Here is an 18,350-nt window from a genome sequence, read left to right as displayed (position 1 = left end):
CTTCTCCCTTGTCCTACACTTAGAATAATTTAATACTTTAGTGGATTGTTGTAGTCAAGTCATCCCCTTCATTCCATGCTCAGAGTTACAAGCTATGTCCAACAATGGAACTAGCAATTCCTTGCTGTCAATGGTAGAAGAGCTAGAACTTCAGTGGATGATTCTTCATGTAGAAGACTTGTATTTCTTTTAAGTGCACATGAGAAAGGCAAAGGGAAACTACCTTAAATATCCTATTCCCTAGTTGCATTGCTCCTAGAAATTGAAGATGGGATAATCCTATAAGCAACTGATGAAAGTGCAAGACAATGAGGCATGAGGAGAATGAACACATCTGCCTTTTGGAAGTTATTACTACCTCCTCCTGTCTTGAAAGCATTCATTCATTCCTATCATCTGATTCCTTGTTGTTCTTTACATTTATGTGTTGATCGTGTCTCAGCAGAACATTCTACTGCAACAAATGTCAGTGCTGAGTATAAGCCTATCACTATGTTGAGTCCATGCTTAGGTATTTCCAACAGAAATGACACCAAATTAGACAGGAGTGAAAATCTGCAGGATACTAAGGTCAATTCTAATATGTTTGCCATTATCTCAGCTGAGATTGATCAAGGCTTGTGCCAATTACCAATCTTCCATGAGATCCACCAAGTATGTACTTATACTCTCTACATTGTGAATTTGGAATTAGCTGACTAAACTGGTCATGCCCACATTATCCAAATCTCAGCATTTCAAAGAGCTAACTGTTGTTGCCTCCTTTCAGTGTGTGCTTCAATGGTAAGGATAGTTGAGACAAATTTTATTGTGAGTAAAATCTGAAAATAAGGGGCTAAAACATCTTGAAGCAGTTTATTCATTTTATTAATGCTGCAAATAAAATTTTAAAAATTGAATTTTGAAACACACTATATTAAGATTCAGTACAAATGATGACTGAAATCATTTTGGCAGAACATGAAGGAAAGGGGATTGCCATTAAGAGTTTTGCTATCAACACAAAGTATTTTCCTTTGTAGAAATGTGAAAGGGAAGCTGATATCAGAGGATAAAACTGTCAATATATTTGCTTTGTATCTGTTGTTTAAGATTGTGCTCACAGCTTTCTTCAGGCAGCTCCTACAAGACAACAGAAGCTTAAAATGTCTGTATTTCAGCATTTGGATTTTGTGAGCAGAATAAAGAACAGAACCACAGAAGTGATGTCGTCTTCACAAGCAAAAGGTAATGCAAAGGCTTCCAATTTATTTCTTGATTTTTAAGCGCACTATTTATGTCCTACCTTTAACTCTACGTCCTGGTTATATATTATGTGGAACTCTGGCAATTCTTCTTAGATTTAACAGGAATGTACTACACATGTATGTATATAAACATGGACTATGTGTACATCATATCAAATGTTGGACCATATCAGTAATGTACTTGCATCCTAATATGACCATGTGGCACTTTGTAAAATTATGCACAATATTAAGTGCTAAGGCTTGTCTGCAAGAGTGAGGGTGGTTAGATTCCCTACAATGTGGAAACAGGCCCTTTGGCCTAACAAATCCACACCAACCCTCCAAAGAGTAACCCACCCAGACTCATTTCCCCCTGGCTAATGCACCCAACACAATTGGCAATTTAGCATGGCCAATCCACCTAACCTGGACATCTTTGTGACTGTGGGAGTAAACCCACACAGACAGAGGGAGAATGTGTAAACTTCACACAGACAGTTGCCCGAGGTTGGGATTGAACCCAGGTCCCTGGCACTGTGAGGCAGCAGTGCTAACCACTGAGCCACCATGGTACTCTGTTGATCTGTTCTTGTAATTGGTGTGTAGAGTGTGACCTGTATTCTGATCTGATTAAGTGGATTCCAAAAGCATGGCAGTGAACACCACTCAATTTCTACATGAAAATGCTGCATAAACAAACAGTCTATTCAAAAACCAGAGAATAAGAATGCTTGTTTAATGTCAAAAAATGCCCAGAGTTTGGCTGGATCTAAATAAATGGCTCTGCCACTCAGAATGATAGTGTAGACAAGAATAATTAACTCTTTCTGTGCTGAATTCCCATAACACTCCCAGGGGTTAATTTCTTTACATTACCAAAGGAAACTTTTATTTTTCTAACAGATTCGTTTACAGATATGTGGAATGTTTAGCATTTTTATTAAATTAAAATGTTTGACATTGCCTTGTTTGTTAAGTTGTAGCAAAAGTGCTAGCCCAAGCCTCAAGAGGTTAACATTTCCTGTACCTTTTAGTAAGTGATTCATTCTCTAGTAATCAGTATCTTTGTCCCTTTGAAGATTTAGGTTGTTTAACCATTTAAGAGAAAGCAACCCTACTAACAAATTAAATGTGATACGGCATGTGTGGTCTGTGTACCAATGGTTTATTTGTGGTTGTTTGTTTTCCACCTGGAAATGATTTTTGTGACATCACATGACCTCAGGTCATTTGGGGTTACAAGCAGCACCACCACTTTAAGCTTATTAATTTTCAGTACTTTTGTTTCTCAACCACATTAACCTGTGATACAAACCAGATATATTGCTCATGAGCTGTGGTTTTCTCCAAAAAAAAATAAACTAACTTGTGACATGCAGAGCTAAGTAACCTACAAATCTTTCACACTGTGGCCTGTGTTCTTTCTGACATCATTCAGTGCTTTGTCTCTCAGTAAACCACAGTTCCTCAATGCTCTGTATTAGGCTTCACTGAAGCATAGCATTAGCACTATGGATTGCAAAAATAGCAAAGCTCTGTGTGTGTTATGAGCAAATTTACTCATTGGGGGACTTTCATCGTCCACTCAAAGTGCAACTTCAGTTTGCATTTATGACTGAATGTGAATATTATCAGAGTCAGCTGAACATTTCCTCCGGTAAAAAGCAAAATTTAATTTTGTTGTATTTCTGTTTTAAATGTGACTAGAGCCTTTTAGAAGTACAGTTTTCAAAATGTCTGCAAAGTAAAGTTTAGCCAGTCATTATACAAGACAATTTTAAACACAGGTAATAAATACTTGTGCTCTCTTTAGTATCATTTTATATCCCAGGTCCCAATTGCCATTAAACAAACTCCTCTCCCTCTGGTGGACAAGATTGCAGATTTCATTGTAGATGCAACCAATCCCACCCTGTAGCTAGCAGCCAAGTTGTTCAGTTATGTGCAGCAAAATACTGAATCTACTTTTTCTCCTTCTTTCTGAGGTGTAATACTCAACTACTGCTTGGAGATTCTGTCACGTGGTAGTCAAAACATCAAAACCATTCAAGTTCAACCATCTAACAAGTCTGTTTTAAAGTATGGACAAGTCCAATTCTTGCCCAACATCAGGATCATTGGACTACCTTTTCTGTTGCTAAAGGATCATTGATTCTATCATTTAAAAGCCAGAGAACAAGCTATTCAATTATCATTTTAAGATTTGCACTGATGGGATCTGTTTCTAAGCTTACATACCTATTTACAGCTATTTGCAATTAACAGTAAACCCTCCAACCATATTTGAGTCTTAATTTGCATCAAATTATACAGCACATTAAAATAATGGCAACATCTCCACGGGGGACAAAAATACAATAAACCACTTTTTATCTGTAGGTCTTCTATAAGTATCCCTACAAAATATGCCAACTGCATCAAATGAGAACATTATGTCTGCAATATCACTTTTGAGCAATGCTTTTGCATGGCCCACTTAAAAGTAAACCAAAAAAAAGCTAAAAAAATTATTACCTTTTGACTGATGCTGTGAAAGCCATTGAAGCTGTAATTTGTGGTAGTAAAAGTATGGCAGTAGGGCCCCATGTGTCCTTGAGAAGGGAGTAATAAATAAATCTGGAGTTTGTCACAAGTGCAAAGTATTCACATTATTTACTTTTTGTCTTATATTCAAGGGATCTTTCTATACGCTGTTTATCCTTGAATTTACAAACTAAATCAATTATCTTTTAGTCATAGTGCTTCACACAATAAATGGAGGTCAGAGCTTTGATGGTTGTGAAGGTCTGAACCTTAACATTTGTAATATACAACAGCTAGACACATATGGCTACATTTGTGGTACACAGTCTGAAGGTCAGAGATAGCAATCATTAAAAGTCCAACCTCCTGTTAAAGTTTCTAGATCAGTACTTGCACCTCCACCTTTCATTGATAACTCTCTTATTGATTGACACTGTTTTGTTTGACATACAATGGATACTGCACTTATATTATTTCACTGTTAACTCTTTCACTGCTTCTAAGGTATGTTATCAAACTTCACACACCTCAATAGAAAAGCAGCACCTACAGATGGCTGAAAGCTGTGAATAGCATAAACTCACATCATAAAGATCAAATGTTAGTTAGAAAGAGTAGGGAGATCCACAACTTGTGGACACCAACTGTTTTTTCAAAATCCTTACATACAGTGTGGAAACAAGCCATTTGGCCCAACAAGTCCACACCAACCCTCCGAAGAGTTAACCACCCAGACCCACTCCCATAAATAATGCACCTAATTTACACATCCCTGAACACTATGGGCAATTTAGCATGGCCAATTCACCTAACCTGCACATCTTTGGACTGTGGGAGCAAACCCATGCAGACACAGGAAGAATGCGCAAACTCCACACAGTCACCTGGAATCAAACCCAGGTCCCTGGTGCTGTGAAGCAGCAGTGCTAACCACTGAGCCACCATGCAAACACAATTTCATTTTCAGTATCAAGACAATCTAAGGGCCAAGCACTCAAGACAAGCAAGGACAAAGGTCTATCAACAGTAGGGAACCAAATACTGCTCACTGGAGAGAATATTTGAAGACTTCCTCATCCAGGATCTGTCTTTGTCTTGGATGCACTCAACTCCACTCCTTAAAACCCCATCTGGATCAGCCTTGGAATCATTCCAGATCAAAACAAAGTTGAAAAGGCTATTCAAAGGCTGAAAAGCAAGTTTCTTGGGCAGATGGAATCCATACTGAAATTCTGAAATACAGCAGAGATACACTCAAGACAAGACTGCACAACCTCATATCCCTCATGGGGAAAGGAGTGGTGCTGAGAAAATGAACATATATTCAAGACAATCATAACAAAAAGACAGGTAGTTCTGAGCTTAACATAGGGGTTAAACCTCCTCTGATTAGCAACGCTCTTAGGAAGTATCTGTTCAAAGTATGAACCTGACCAGATTTTACTCACTGGCGTTGCATCAATAATGTTTCTAATCAGATCCGATAATTAGATCAGACCTACTCATGCAACGGTTAAGACCTTGTCCATGACTTTATTGCTTTGAATCGTGAATATTCCAATGAACTGCTGGCCAACCTCACCCATTCTATCCTCCCTAAACTTGAGGTCACTCAAAACTTTGCTGCCCCCAGTCTTAACCCACTCCAGGTGCTTTGACCCATCAGCTATGCACTTTGGTATCCCAAGCAACACACAAAATTTAAAATTCTCATTCTTGACTTTGAATCCCTCTTCAGACCTTACCTTCTCATCACTGTAAAATCCAACCCCACAACCTTCTGAGATATCTGCATTCATCTACGTTTCTACCTTTCCTTCCGCCTTTTAGACACTTCTTAAAACCTACCTCTTTGGCCAAACTTTTGTTTGTCTGTCCTTATTTTATGTGGCTTAGAGTTAGTAAAATACCTTGCAATATTTTAATACATTAAAGATGCCCTATAAGTTGATGCATACAAATAATCATTGTTACTGTAAATCAAAAAGTTGCCTTATCATTTGATGTTTGCCTAAATTTGTTGGTTTAAAACTTTTGAAGAGTAATAAATGTGATGACAATTAAATAATAAAAGATATATGGAGAAACTAATGAGCATTAAGAGCCAGTTTTTATAGCAAAAGAAATCTGTCATGTTCTCGTTGCCATGAAGAGTACCATGGAATGTTTCTGAAAGGGCACCGTCATAACCAGGCTGCTTTTACAATTAACAAAGGTATTTAGTGACAAGTAGACTGCAGCTTTTTCTGTGGATTTGAATGCACTCACTGTGGGTGGCTCAAATTAACATAGGGCTTCAGCAGCGGGCTATCAAGCGTCACTACTACCAGCCCGAATCAGAGGCGTTAAAATTCCTTCTTTGTATACCACCACATTCCAAACAATCAGCTATGCAAGGGGAATGCCATATTTTCCATCAATATTTATTTAAAGTTCAATACTCAGTCATAACCAAGAAGTGGATAGAACTGCTATAACAGCCTGTTACTTGCAGCCTTTATCTCTTTGCTCTCTGCCTGACACCAAACATCTCCCCTGTACATAAACACATCTCCAAAGCAAGTGGCTATCAGCTGCTGTTCTCACAGAGACCAAGGCTACAGCATTCCTGATGTCAATGAGGTCCATCACATAGTTTACTCCTTCATAAGGTATTCTTAAAGCACTAGACTGAATATGAATTCCCCTTGCACTTGAACAACAGTCCTTTATGAATTAGATGAATCCCATTGCTATAACAAATTTATTACGAAATCTCTTAAATGTTACATTGAAACTTGTACCAATATTAGGGTTGCTGAACCTTTTACAAGAATATTTACATGGGCAAAGATGCTCGTCCATTCCAGTGAACTCACTATTTACAGTTAAAAATATATAAAGTGCACACTAGAAACAAACTTTAGAAGGAAATTTTTGCTGATGCTACATAATGGCAAATAAATATGTAATGATACAATACCTGTCAGTGACTGAATTTCTGGAAATGATATCTACTTAGTAATCAGAAGTCTGTTAATTTGAATTATTTAAGATATTCAGCCTGTGGCTATGTAAAGTATGTTGCATCATTTGAATTATTATAATTGGAATTTTTAGTGCAAGTGACTGAATTAATAAGGACAAACTATATTCAAAATCTGAATTGTGTGCCAAAAATACTCAGCATTTTTTTTATGTTCAACACAGATGAAAATTGCCAAAGACCCCCACCTGAGTAAGTTAATGTTACTTCTCCTCTTCATAAGCTCTGTTACAGCCAATTCTTGATATCACGTAGAGTGTATCAAACGGATTGAAGACTGGCCATTTCTAATGATGGGAAGGAGACTTTTGCATCCACTTAACATATGGCTGACGGTGGTTGCAAATGTTTTAGCCTTGACTTTTGCACTAACATACTGGACTCCATCATCATAGAAGATGCAAATACTTGTGGAGCCACCTCCCCCTGCAGATTGTTTAATTGACCAGAACCACACTAACTGGTAGAAGGAGTTTGATCTGATTCACTGATCGTTTTACCTTTAGTTCTGTCTACCACATGTTGCTTTCTTGTTTTAGCATGTCTGTAGTCCTGTAACACAACCTTATCACGTTGCTACTTCATTTTTAGATATGCTTAGCGCTGCCTGTAGCATGCTCTCCCACACTTCCTGTTGAATCAAGGTTGACCTCTCTTTTAATGGTAGTGGTGGTTTGAGGAATATGATAGGCCATGAGATTACAGATTTTGGTGGAATGCAATTCTTCTGGTAATGATGGCCCACAGTTTTGAGCTGCAAAACCTGGACTGAATCTTTCTCATTTACCATAGATGTAGTACCAAACAACATGATGAAGGGTATCCTCAATATAAAGATGGAACTTTGTCCCTATAAGGACAGTCCAGGCTGGAAACAATAAAGGCTATATGGACCCTGACAGCATTCTGCTGAAAGAATTATGCCCAGAACTAGCCACATCTCTACCAAGCCTTTCAAATATAGCTACAACACTGGCATTTACCCAGCAATGTAGAAGATTTCCCAAGTATGCCCTGTCCACAAAAGATAGGCAAAGTCTTATCCAGACAAGTCATACTATTATTCAGTTGTCAGAAAAAGAAAGTATTATCAAACAGCACTTGCTCAGCAACAAAATGATCATCAACTTTCACTTTGGTTTTATGCCAGAACCTTTCAGCTCCAGACATATTTGCAACATTTGTTCAAACATGGAAGAAAGAGCTGAAGTCAAGAGGCAGTGTGAAAGCGATTGTCCTTGTCAGTATCTGATTGAGTACGACATCAAATGATTCTAGTAATTCAATGGGAATTTGGGGAAATCCCTTCACTGGAGGGAGTCATGCCTAGCACAAGTGAAGATGGTTATGGTTGTAGAAGATCAATCATCTTAGATCCCAAGATATCACAGCAGGAGTTTGACAGGACAGTGTCCTAGGCCCAACTTTCAGCTGCTCCATTAGTGATCTTCATTGATGTTTGCACAATGTTTGCATGATTTACTGCTCCCCAGGTACTGAAGAAATCTATGCCTGCATGCAGAAAGACTCAGACAACATTGATGAAGGGCTTATGCCCAAAACATCAATTTTCATGCTCATCGAATGCTGCCTGATCTGCTTTTCCAGCGCCACACTTTTCGACTCTGATCTCCAGCATCTGCAGTCCTCACTTTCTCCTTGGACAAATGATTCTTCTGCTTGGTACGATAAATGACAAGTAATAGTCATGTCTTGTAGTGACAGGCAATGACCATCTTACACAAGAGAGAATCTAATTATCTCCCCTAGCCCTCCAATAGCATTACCAACACTGAATCCTCTACCATCAATTTCCTGAGGGTTATCATAATCATAAACATCACTAGTCCATCTGTATGGCTAGGAAAACAGATCAGAGACTGGGAATTCTGCAATGAGTAACTCACAGCCTGATTTCCTAAAAGCATGTTCTCCATCTATAAAGTACATGTCAAGATGGAATATTCTTCACTTATCTGGATGAATCCAGCTCCAGCAACACTCAAGAGTTTGAAACTATTCCTAGGCTGCTTGATCAGAACCTCTCATATTAGCTGAAATACTCATTCCCTCCACCACTAGCATAGAGTGGCAGTAGTACGTAATATCTACAAGTAGTACGAGATAAATCTCCTTTAACAGCACCTTCCAAACCCACAATTTTCACCATCTAAAAGGATAAGGGCAGAAGATTTATGATATCACCCCTAACTGCAAGTTTCCTTCAGAGCCACACGTTTTTCTAATTTGGAACTATTTTGCATATCCTTCATTGTCACGAGGTCAATAATTCAGAATTTCCTTCCTAATAGCACTGTGTATATGCCTAGACCACAGAATTGCAGTAGTTCAGGAAAGGTCTCACTATCTTCTCATGAGCATTTAGAGAAGGACAAAATGCTGATTTTGTCAGCAGCACTGGTACCCGTGAATGAATAAAATAAAATTGACCCTCACACCCAGATATTCAGGTTATTTATTTGCTATTTCCTTAACATGTTTGAAGTTGCCTGAAGCACCTCCTTTCCATGGTCAAGTACGCAATGCCCCCTCAAAGTAAAAGCTCAATCGAATTCTTGTACCCACACAATTGACACTGAGGCAATACATATTGATACTTTATACTACAGCAATATTTTTAGTATTGACAAAATATTTTGATTTTTCATTAAATTGTCTGAAAATTACACCACACTTGAGAGACCATAATGTAACAAAACACGACTGGGGCTTTTAATTTTCAGATTCCATTATTTTTCATCTCCAGAGGGATTGCATACAATAATTGTTTTTATCCTGTGGTTCTTGCCAAAGCCAATGAGCTCATTCAAGAAATGAGGAATCACTACTCTGCAAAGGATCAAATATTACAATTACTCAAGGTTAATTCCCTATCCAGATATCACTTCAAGAGAAGTACCATTGCCCTGTAATTGAGAAACAGGTTTAGTTACAGACAAATGTCACAAGTCTTTCTGTGCATGTAAGCCAGGACATCTTTAAATCAACAAAATCCTTATTACTGTATTTTAAAAAACACAACAAATGAGCTGTTATTTTTGGCAAGTTTTCAGGCATCCAAGCTCATAAAGCTAAAGCTATGCAAATTATTTTAAGGAAGCCAGTAAGAAAGCTGTCTGGAATCTAAAATAAAATTAGAAATAGAATATGTGAAGTAAGCGACCACACAGTCTGTAAACACAGACTTTGACATCCAGCATCTCTAAGAGTGCAAGGACTTCCTGTGTTCCTTAAGGAATATATTCACTTCAGCTAAGTTATTCCCATTGGTTCTCTAACATGCACTGCTTCCTGGTTCATATTCTACAACCAGAAGTTGGCAAAATAAGCTCTTCATTTAAGAACTTGGGATATTTTATTAACCTCACGAAAGGTCTAAAGAAGTGGTGACTTACTGTGCAGTCTGTCTGTGCATACTAGTTCCGACTGATGAAGCTTGTTTTTTCTTCAGAGAGGAACTCCACACAGATCCAGCTCTCTGTGCAAGAACAAACGTATAATGGAACTTGATAAACTTTGTTTGCATGACAAATACCTTGTATGAGAAATCAATTCCATGAGCTAATCGAAGGATAACCCTGTGCTATTTTTCTCACATTGTATCTTATATTTAGCTGAAAAAATCCAAAATCTCCCTGACAACTAAATATGCCTGAAAATGATGATGACATAAATCTGGCATATGTCCTTTAGAGCAGTAGATTAAACTGGCTTAAGATGTCATCTCATTTTCTCAATGGCATCTGAATAATGCATATAATTCAGCATAGAATGGGGATATACAACTCTTGACATTTATAGAAAACTGTCTCTTGTAAAATCTATTATCTCTAATTCACCTTCAACTCATTGTACAAAGATTTGTAAATCGTAGCTGTAACTTTAAGCTCCCCATCCATTTCTGGCTGTGGTCATGCACTTTTAGTGATACAAAATACTATGTATGACACATAGCCCTTCCAAATATAATAAACCAGCATCTATTGAACTATCAACTGGGGTTTGGAATTCCATCCGGTTCCTTTGAAAATGCAGGTATCCAAATATGTTCAGCTAACTTTAACAGCAGAATCATCTTCACAAAAGATCTGATATCTCAAACTAATTGAATTGTATAAAATTTAGCAATGTGGCAAAAATTTCAGATTACAGAATGGGAAATTATGGCACCCTACAATATAGGCACCTTATGACCAATATCAGACACCGTCACAGAGCACTATAGTGTCTATTGCCCTTATACAGCATTTAGTAAAATTGTACTATTTCAAGCAGCTATCGCAACTCAGTTAAGTCGGACCTTATAACAAGCCTTATCTTGAAAATAAAATACCATGCAAGGAAAGCTGCTCTTTCTGCTCAATCTTTAGGAAAAAAATGATTAATACCATCTTACCTCTTATGCAGGCTTGCAATTAACCATATAAAATATCACTTCCTACATTTCTCTCACCATTGTTGTGGGTATCAATCATTAGACTTTTGGGAAGTAAGCCTTCTTACACACTAGTATTGTTCGTAACTAAACAAACAGCATGGTGCCCACAACTCCACATCCGATAATAGTCACTAATCACAGCTATCAGGAATCTTGATTCTTCTCAATGAAAGCCTAACAAGCCTTGTTGAAATTCTGTAATGCTAAGAAGGAAGATAAGTGTCCGTCTTTGCATACAGTTTCTGTTGTAACCAGGATCTGTTTGATTATTTCTGAACAACAAATTCCAAGCAACTACAAAAAATAATTATAACCTTCTTGATCTTGCAGAACACGGCATTTTTTAGAAGGTTTATCTCATTAATTTTCTTCTTATCCCTCCAAAAGTCACACAGTAAACACATTTTGTTTTAAAAATTTTATCTGAAACATTATTATACAAAGGCTACATAAAATTAATTAAATCCATGTCTTCACAAGTGATGGTAAAACTTACCAGGTCTGCCAGCTAATCCAAGATAATTCAGAAGGCGAAAGGGCCTTCAAGCTGCTTACTTCCTTGGCAGGTTAACAGGCCCAGACCCAGCAGGTCTGGCCATCAGTGCACTAACCCTTTCCTGAGGCATTGCTTTCCAGCTGGGTAGGAATTCAGCAGAGGAGCAGAGGTCACAGTTAATGCCATCTTGCCTTGAGGCATCCAGCCTATTCATAGAACAGCCCTCTTTGTAATCAAAACTGGAGTGAAAAATGAAGCGAAAATGAAACGAAAGTATTCAGAAATTTTTGTACTTCTTAAATAATAGCATGGCAGTTAAGTTCATTTATTTTAATTGCAAAGACATTGGTTTTAAAAGCGCTGCTCGAACATTATTTTAGTAAGTTGTTCAGCTCAGTATCTTTTATCATATCTGAGCAGGGTGACATGCTTTAGGAATTGCTTTGAAACAGTAAAGCATTTTAATTTGCATGGAATTTTATTGATTAACAGACTTGTTAAATGAATGATTTTTATTCATTGCCTTTAACAAAACACTTCTTAACTTACTTCCATTAAATAAGGGCTTTGTCATTTAATTATTATTTGTGGACGTAAAGCAATTGAAGTACAAAAATAAACAGTTTTCCTCACAAGGTGAGTTAATCAAATGACCGTGCACAATGAGTTATACTGTAATCATAATACGAAAATAATCTCTAACAAATCAGAAACAACAATAAAAATAAGATGTTTTTAAGTGAGAATTTGAAATATTTGTTTTGAGGTTCCATCATTTAAAACCTTTGCAACTCTAAATGAATCAAGTTCCTCTGAATCAAAGCTACTCCTGAATTATGAGATTGCTGGTGTAGGTTCCACAGCAGCAACCAGATGTTGCACCATTCAAATTTAATATTTTCTCATTGGGTTCATTACACTTTACTACTATTCTTTATCGGCAGTCTTGACCTTTCAAAAACACATTCAACTCCTTCCAAGTTTTTTTCTTGAATCTTCCATTTTGCATGACCCTAAACACAGCAGTGGCTGAATAACACTTTAAAATTTCTTTAGGGGCTTCTCCACCTCGGGCACCATATCGTCAGCAGAAGCTCGATGGTAACCCCATGGTCAGTAGATGTGGTGAAGGATGGGTGGAGGTAAAGGAGAATCGCTGATGAAATTCCATCCATCGAGTCTAATGGCCTGAACGCTATTATGGCAAATTATGAAAACAGTATTTCCTAAAGAAAGTACTGATCAAAGGACCAAAATCACCATATGCAGGAATTTTACCTGCAATATATGTACAATTAACCTCAGAAAACAGGAGCAGGAATTGGCATTCAGTCCTTCAGGCCTGCTCGGTCATTCAATAAGATCATGGCTGATCGTTTAACTTGGTTATCTTTTCCTGTTTTCTTCCCATAACCATTAGTCCCTTTAGCTCTAAATTCTATATATAAATCCTTCTTGAAAACATTCAATATTTTGATCTCCACAGAATTCCACAGGTTCACACTCTCTCCTCATCTCAGCCCTAAATGACCTGCCCCATTTCCTTAGACAATGACCCCTGGTTCTGATTCCCTGGTCATCAGGAACACCTTTCCTGTGCTTACCTTGTCCAGTCCTATTAGAATCTTATAGATTTCTATGAGATACCATTCATTCTTCTAAACTTCAGTAGATACAGTCCTAATATAACAATTGACTAACTTTCTTTTCTTCTTAGCCCTCCTGTTTTCTTTCAGCTAAGTCACCTTGCTGTGGTTCTTCCCATGAATTGGTGAGTAAATACAATGAGCAGTGTGGAGCCAAGAGACAGAGTCAATAACGATCCTAGCTTTAATCCCTGCTCTGGAATTTGTTAAATTATGTCAGTGATACAGATGGTACAATTGGTCTTGCAACTCTGTGCTGCGAAGGATAAAGAAAGTCACAAATCTTCCCACCTGTGTTCAATGTACTCTCTAAGCTGTGTGGCTGCTGCAGCCCCTCTGACATTCCACACAGGCCAATCGGCACCAGCACAAGGCTTAGAGGCCAGAAGGCACATCAGAGGGAATGCTGTCTATGTTCATTATTCAGTGTCTTCTTAGGTAAACAGACCAAAACTATACAGTACACCAGGTCTTTGTCACTGTGACCCTATTATGATACTTGTTCACTGTCATATTCTAATCCCTTTGCAGTAAAGACCCATTTGCTTTCCCAGTTGCTTGCTGTACCTGCAAATTAATTTCTGAAATAGGCTTAGAAGAATACCCACATCCATCTGAGTAACAGTTGCTATTTGTCAAATAGTATTCATTTGTTAAATTCATGTATTCAAACTCGATGATACATCAGTGAACTCAAGATAATCATACCATTCCCATAGTGCAGAAAGTGCCTATTGATACTACAGGGCAATTTAGCATGGCCAATCCACCTAGTCACTGTTGTGATATAAAATATGCAGCAGTATACCACAAGTTCTCACAAACAGCATTTTTTTTTAATCATTCATGGGATGTGAAGACCATTAGCTAGGCCAGCATTTACTGCTTGTTCCTAGAAGCCTTTGATAAGGTGGCAGTGAGCTGCTTTCTTCAACAAACACGGAAAGAACAATACTGGCCAGGGGACTTAACTACAACCACAGGGACGCCAAGACAGCAGACTTCCTAGCAGCACTAGAATGCACACTCAGGAACAATGGACTGACAGAAGAGACATAACAAACAGTGAGACAAACTGTCGTACCTATGATAATAAGGAAAAGACAAACACATAACCTCAACACCAAGGAGAGGGTAGCACTGAAATCACTAAGAAACGATAAGAACATAATCATACTACCAGCAGATAAAGGCAGAATGACGGTCATCCTAGAAAAATCTGATTACATCCAAAAAGCACAACAACTACTTGAAGATACCAACACCTACCAAAAGAGGGAGTTTGACCCCACCCCACAGCCCACCAATAGGATAAATAACACACTAAGGAATCTACAAAAAAACGGACAGATAACCAGAGCCGACCTACAAAGAATGAAACCGGAAAGCAACAACAACCCCAAATTCTATGGATTACCTAAAGTACACAAACCAGACATCCCACTCAGACCCATAGTATCACCACCAGGGACACCATCACACAAACTGGCTAAAGAACTACAGCAGAAACTGAAACACCTGATCAGCGGATCCAGACACTCTATCGATTCCAGCCTTGGACGACTGCCTGTGTGTAGTTTGCACATTCTCCCCGTGTCTGCTTGGGTTTCTTCCCACAATCCAAAAATGTGCAGGTCAGGTGAATTGGCCATGTTAAATTTCCCATAGTGTTAGGTGTTATTAGGCAGGAGTAAATGTAGGGAAATGAGTCTGGGTGGATTACTCTTCAGAGGGTTGGTGCGGACATGTTACCCAAAGGGCCTGTCTTCACACTGTAGGGAATCTAATCTCCTAAGTGGAGGAGTTGCAAATCTGATTGGAGGCATTAAAATGTGGAGTCTCAGGAGAGATTTACATGCATTTGGGACATGACAACACATTCAAGAGCTCGAGAGGAAAAGGAGTTTGGAAATGAAACAGTAGTTTACAAGCATGGTGGGGTCAAAAGTTGTTCTGTTAGGAGTTCTAGGTCAGGGCAGCAGTAATGTTAGAGAAAACGTTTTCTCGTGGCTCAGTGAAAAGGAAATAGGCAGAAGAAACAGATGATAAAATGTTTTTGCACAACCAAAAGCTGCTCACAACTATGTTGGAGATCTCAGGGTCAGGCTGGTGAGAACTGCACTAAACACTATATAGGACAAACAGGAAGACAGCTAACAATCTGCATACATGAACATCAACTCGCCACGAAACGACACGACCAGCTATCCTTGGTAGCCACACATGCAGACAACAAGCAACATGAATTCGACTGGGACAACACTACTATCATAGGGCAAGCCAGACAGAGAACAGCCAGGGAATTCCTAGAGGCATGGCATTCATCCACAAACTCCATCAACAAACACATCGACCTGGACCCAATGTACCAACTACTACAGCGGACAGCTGAAACTGACAACCGGAAGCGGCAGGGACAGACCACTATAAACACCGGAGGAAACATCAAAGAAGCGCTTCGCAGGAGGCTCCCAAGCACTGATGATGTCACCTAGCCAGGGGACGAAACGTTTGCAACAAAAACTTCCAACTCGGCGAACAGAACCACAAGAAGCTTTCTTCAGACTGTTACAGTCTATGTGCTGTAGGTAGACACACAATTCCACTAGGGAAGGAATTCCAGGACCCCTTCCAGCCACAGAAAAAGGCAAAGTTGTCCATATTTGTCCAGTGGCTCAATGGTCAGCATTGCTGCCTCACAATGCCAGGGACCTAGGCTCGATTCCAGCCTTGGGTGACTGTCTGTGTGGAGTTTGCACGTTCTCCCTGTACCTGCGTGGGTTTCCTCTTGGTGTTCTGCTTTCCTTCCACAGTCCAGAGATGTTCAGGTTAGGTGGATTGACCATGCTAAATTGCCTATTGTGTCTAGTGATGTATAGGTTAGATGGATTAGCCATGGGAAATGCAGGGTTATAGGGATTGGGTAGGAGGGTGGTTCTGGATGGGATGCTGTTTGGAGAGTCAGTCAGTGCACCAAGTGGCTTGCTTCCACACTGTAGAAATTCTCTTTTAATATGAGACTTCATGGTGTCTGGAGTTAATGTTGAGGACACTCAGGGCAAATCTATCTTGACTGTATACCTCTGCTGAACTTATCCTGTAATGGGACAGGACAGGAATAGTGGTGGCGATGACATTGCCAGTAAGGTATGATCCCACAAGTATGTCTATTGTTGCTTGACTAGTCTGTGAGACTTTGGCACTAGTCCCCAGATGTGAGTGAAGAGGATTTTGCAGTGACAGGGCTGCCTTTTCTGTTGTTGTTTCCAGTGCCCATGTTAGTGCCAGGTGGTCCGTTCAGTTTCGTTCCTATTTTTGAGAACTTTCCAGTGATTATTACAACTGAATGGCATGGACATTTCAGAGGGCAGTTAAACGTAACCACATTGCCACTGGTCTGAGTGCATAAGGTCCTAGAGGACAATAATGAGCCAGATGCATTTTTATAGTTTTACAAAACTTTTAATTTCAGCATTCTTTTATGGAATTCAAATCTGACCATCAATCTGTTTTTTAAACTGAGGTTTGCCAAAGGATAAATTTTGTCCAGAGTGCATGAGTAACTTTCTGCTCTTCCTCTAATGCAATCCTTTCAGTCAGCCTGGGAGTACATACAAACCTTGGAATGGCAGGTCATGCAGAAGATGTAATTTCTGATAGTGAATTGTTCCCTCAGTATTGACTGTCAGCCAAGATTTCTGACCTCAGATCTCTGATCTGAGGTCAGAACCCACAAGATTCTGACCTGAACCCACAAGATTCTGACTCAGAGAGGTGAAATTGAATACCCTCCCCTGTGGTGAATTTGAGTTGAGGGTATTTAACTGGGACAAGCATTAGTAATGGGTAGGACTCTGCTCAGTTTTGTGTTCTTGCTAAAGGAGCTGTGTTGCTTTCACAGCTGGATATGCTAATAAGATAAGAACCATGGTGAAATGATAGTCTCAACTGCTATGTGCAGTCCAACAGAAACATGCTAGATTTAGGAACCATACACAGTTATCTTGCAAGTTGTAGTCTGAACTATTAAATAAACCTAGATGATAATTTCACTTAAATGGAAATAATGATATTCAAACTGTGTTGCTTACAAATAACACAAGATATGCAACATGCAGTCAATGCTGGGGACTTTTTTTTTAAAGACATAAATAGAAAAACAAATTTGAAAAACGCAGGTGGAAGCTTTTGACAAGACTTGAAGTGTGGACCTTACATTTATGATGGCACTCCAGAAAAAAAAACAGAAATAGTGGGTACTTTATTCACATTTAAGGAGTTGGTTTGAATTGGTAGACATCAAAAGGCTTTTGAGACAACTCTCAAGAATGACTACTGCACAAAAAGACAAAACCAGTGTGAGACACAAAGAAATTTTGAACAGCAATGCAGAAATTAAAATTTAGTTAAGAAACACAGCAACCGAACTGATGACTCTTCACACAGAGTGGCCCTTACCAGAAGCAAGACCATTATAATCCCTTGGGCAGCAATAGCATTTGCAAAGGCAGGAAATATCAGCAAGATGACTGTCAAATTCTTGAACATGAATTAGAAGGCCAGAAATGTCCTATCCACTTATAAAACTCCTTAAATCAAATCTATGCTTGTTGCAAAGCCAGAGAAGCAAGCAATGAAATAAAGGTAGCTATAAAGGTAACAAAGATAAAGATAATGAGGGATTGCATAGAGTCAGCAACTCAGGCCTATCTCAGGAGGACCAGGGAGATCCTGCTAAGCTATGGGAAGTGCTGGAAGATCAATTTTGTGTAAAGTTAAAATTTAGAATTCGCTATCTAGAGCTGATGTCTTACAGGTAGTGACTGCAGGAATCAATTTATCAGTTTGTCAATAGATGCCATGATTATGGGCAACAAATGTGGAATACTCAACAACACTGATAGCGGATACATTAGTTGTTTTCCCTAGTGGTTTGAAGTATAAGAGTTACGAGTCTGACTGCAACTGTAAA

At 38.8% G+C, this 18,350-nt stretch overlaps 1 long non-coding RNA gene across 2 annotated transcripts in view; it reads left to right on the top strand.

Annotated features, from left to right (window-relative positions):
* Positions 1–700: 700 nt before the first annotated feature.
* Positions 701–18,350, top strand: part of LOC122559393 — a 38,325-nt gene continuing 20,675 nt past the window's right edge. The window contains exons 1-3 of one of the 2 annotated variants that reach the window (XR_006314419.1): positions 701–783; positions 1,093–1,227; positions 3,215–4,486. This is a non-coding gene — a long non-coding RNA (uncharacterized LOC122559393). Of the gene's footprint in view, positions 784–1,092; positions 1,228–3,214; positions 4,487–18,350 lie in introns of those variants that run through there. The other variant, XR_006314420.1, reaches the window with a different exon arrangement.

Source organism: Chiloscyllium plagiosum, chromosome 19, assembly GCF_004010195.1.
Source record: "Chiloscyllium plagiosum isolate BGI_BamShark_2017 chromosome 19, ASM401019v2, whole genome shotgun sequence".
NCBI classification, from domain to species: domain Eukaryota; kingdom Metazoa; phylum Chordata; class Chondrichthyes; order Orectolobiformes; family Hemiscylliidae; genus Chiloscyllium; species Chiloscyllium plagiosum.
The sequence above is the reverse complement of the archived record's forward strand: the minus strand, read 5'-3'. Positions and strand labels throughout refer to the sequence as shown.